A 3,935-nucleotide genomic window follows, 5' to 3' on the forward strand; every position below is an offset into this window, starting at 1 on the left:
CAAGAGAAAGTCTACCTAGAAGAAGAAGAAATCTGCGAAGAAGCAGAAGACCGAGAAGAAGCCAAGAAAGGATGCTCCAAAGAAAAAGGCCGATGATAAGGGAAAGTGTTTCTATTGCAACGAGGACGGCCATTGGAAGAGGAACTGTCCTATTTATATGGGGAGTATAAAGAGTAAGAAGGGTGACACGTCTTCTGACAGTATGTCAAATATGCTCATTATTGAAACTAATCTTACAGATTCTTCTACTTCCAGTTGGGTTATAGATTCTGGTTCTAGTGCTCATTTGTGCACTACCATACAGGGTCTAAAGGAAAGTAGAAGGCTCACGGAAGGTGCGATAACCCTTTGGGTTGGCAATGGAGCAATAGTTGTTGCTATTGCTGTGGGCACCTATCTTCTGCGATTACCATCTGGATTTAGTTTGACACTTAGGGACTGTTATTTTGTACCTGCTGCTAGCAAAAATTTGATTTCTGTATCTTGTTTAGTACAGAAAATTTTGAATTCAATTTCAATAAAGACAACTATTCCATTTATTTGAAAAATAAAATAGTTGCACGTAGTTTTATGATTGACGGTCTCTATCACTTATATTTGGATGTATCTGTGAATGTATCTGAGCAAACAGTGAGTATCATAGAATTCAAAAGATCTAGAGATGAGATAAATCAAAAGTATTTGTAGCACCTCAGGCTTGATCATATAGAAAAAGACAGAATAAACAAATTGGAGAAACATGGGCTTCTAGGCTCATTGACTTTCGAGTCATATCCAATTTGTGAATCATGTCTTCAAAGAAAGATGGCCAAATTATCCTTTGTAGGATACGGAGAGAGGTTCACTGAAATACTTATCCTAGTGCACACTGATGTGTGTGGCCTATTCGATATACAGGCTAGAGGTAGCTATTCTTACTTCATAACATTTACCGATGATTGCTCTTGGTACGGGTATGTATATCTTATGAGACACAAATTTGAAGCTTTTGAAAAGTTCAAAGAGTTCAGATATGAAGTAGAAAAACAAATAGAAAAATTTATTAAGATTCTTCGATCAGATCGAGGAGGAGAATACCTTAGTGGAGAGTTCCGTGATTATCTCAAAGAAAATGGTATAGTTTCACAATAGACCCCTCCTGGTACACCTCAGCTCAATGGGGTGTTAGAGAGAAGGAATCGAACCCTATTGGATATGGTCAGGTTCGTAATGAGCTTCACTGATTTATCCTTATTTCTTTGGAAAGATGCCCTACTTTCAGCAATTTATATATTGAATAATTTTCTCTAAGTTTGTTCCTACCACACCGTATGAAATATGATATGGTAAGAAACCGAGTTTTGGTCATCTCACGATTTGGGGATGTCCAGCCTACATCAAGCGATAACAAGCGGACAAGTTAGAGGCTAAAATAATCAGTGCTCGTTTTATTGGATATCCTAAAGAGTCATTAGGATACAATTTTTATGTCCTAGAGGACCACAAAGTATTTGTGAGCCGACATGCTATCTTCCTGAAAAAACAGTTTATCCTTAATAAAGGCAGTGGGAGAAAAATTGAACTCGAAAAGAAAGTCTCTGAAGAGCAACGAGCCACTATGCCTATAGAACCTATTCATATTGAGCCAGTACATGTAGAACCTCTACCTCGTAGATCTAGCAGGATCTTCCATCCTCCTGAAAGGAACTTAGATATGCTGATAGAGGAAGTAGAGGAAGTGTTCCTTATGGAAAATAGAGATCATTGTAAGGATCCCAATTCCTACAACGAGGCGATGTTAGACATCGATTTCGAGAAATTGCTGAAAGCGATGAAGTCAAAGATGGACTCCATGCATTCCAACCAAGTCTGGACCTTGGTAGATCCACCAGAAGGTATAGTACCTATTAGGTGTAAATGGATTTACAAGAGAAAATTAAGTTCGGATTGTTGGGAATTGTATCCTAAATGTCAATCGTCAGCATATTGATGATTGAATTTTGTAAATAAATTGATAAATTAATAAAGTATTATTTGGCATTATTCATCATTTCATCTTCAAATGAACTCTTATATGATGAAGTCCTTAGGACTTATGTTATGATAAAGGAGGATTTATCTTTGAGTCCTTAAACTTGTTCGCGACCAAATAATATGTTGTTACTAGGACGACAACATTATCGAGATTAGGTCATTGTGTGACATATACGTTGGTTGTCCTCTTAACCAAGGAGTGTGGAGACACTGGTATGCCATACAGGTGAAGTGTAGGAGTACATTTCACTGAACGTGACCAATTCCGGAACGCTCTACTGTCGAGAGATGTTCCGAGTGGATATGGGTATAAGTTTGGCCCTCTGACCTGAGACCGCAACCTGTGACTAGCAAGCAACTCACTGTACTTTGGTACCAGACTATCTGAATTTCTAATTCAGTGACGGAAGGTCACTGGGTGCAGTCAAGTACTTGCGTAGTCAGTTGTGAGTCAAGATGGAATTGACCCCTCCTGGAAACAGGAATAATGTCTTGTGATTAATTTAGCAAAACCTTGGCCAGGATAATCCCAGTGAGGAGTCACGGAATATCTAAAGTTAATCACATAATGGATGTACTAATTATAGGGTTGACAGTGAGCTCTAAGTCATCCTGGCATTAAGAGTCAAAGGGATTGAATTATACAGTAACCATAGTTCAGGGTTTCAGAATATTTGCTTCACATATATTCGGCCTATTAGAACGTCGGGTACCATTGTTAGATGGTCACATCGATTAGTGTAGGAAGTCGTTCCTATACTACAGGCTTAGGTTCGAACCTATGAGGTCACACGCATAGAAGATTCCTGATTGATCAAGAAGGCTGATGAATGATTAAGAATCATTCAGGGATAATTTGGTCAATTCGATTGGCAAATTATCTTATAAAATAATTAAAGTAATTATCGAAGGATTAATTAGTAATTAGATTGCTAATGAACTCAATTGGATTGAGTAATTAGACTAAGGATGAGCCAAATTGAATTAGATTCAATTCTGGGCTCAATCAGGGTTTTTGACCTGATTGGATTAGGTCTGAATCAAGAGGACTTAGGTTGACCAAATTAAATTAGATTAAATTTGTGCTTAATTAGGGATTGACCTAATTGGATTAGGTTCAACTCATGGTAATTGGATCATTCTAATTGTTAGGATTTACTTAAATTAAATGGGTTTGATCTGAAACTGTTCGGATCTTGAAATCCACTTGTCACATATCCATGCATGGCGCCATAAATTGATTTTTAATATGATTAAAAATTAATTTAATTTATTTAATGGTGCCATGGGATACTTGGCAACATCAGGGACCTCTTTCATCATTAGATGGATCGAAATGGAGAGATAAATTCATGAAAAGAATTGGATAAGATCAAATTCTCTCTCTTCATGACATATGTCATCCTTATCTTTATCTCACTTCTAATTACGATTGAATTTCGAATTTAATCATCACAAAATCACCACGTGACCCTCTAATCTATTTGGGGGCATGGGAATTTCGAAATTGAAAGAGGAAAGTGGCAACATGATGAATGGTTTAGATTAGATCAAGCTTCATCATGTAATGGCACATGAACTTGAATTTTGAATTCAAAATTCAAAACCCCACAAAATCCTCCACAAATATGGGATGGTTGGCATGAAGTTAGGTAGGAGAGCAACATTAAAAGGACCTCCATCATCTGGTGGTCGAATTCAAGGAAAAAAGAGAGAAAAAGAAGAAGAAAAAAGGGAAAAGAAAAGAGAGGAACCCTAGTTCATGCATGGAAAAATTCTGCATTCAATCTAGCTGACTTCTTCCTCCTCTAAGTCCATCGCGCCATTAGTGTTAGGGGTCCCTGATAAGAGTCTTTAGATCAGATCTAAGTCCTCTTCAATCCCTGTAAACCTTTCCTCCAAGTTCTTCCAAGAAGGTGGAT

The sequence above is a fragment of the Phoenix dactylifera genome, chromosome 12 (genome assembly GCF_051530095.1).
Source record: "Phoenix dactylifera cultivar Ajwa chromosome 12, Ajwa_hap1_PhDact_Kaust_v1.1, whole genome shotgun sequence".
Lineage (NCBI taxonomy): Eukaryota > Viridiplantae > Streptophyta > Magnoliopsida > Arecales > Arecaceae > Phoenix > Phoenix dactylifera.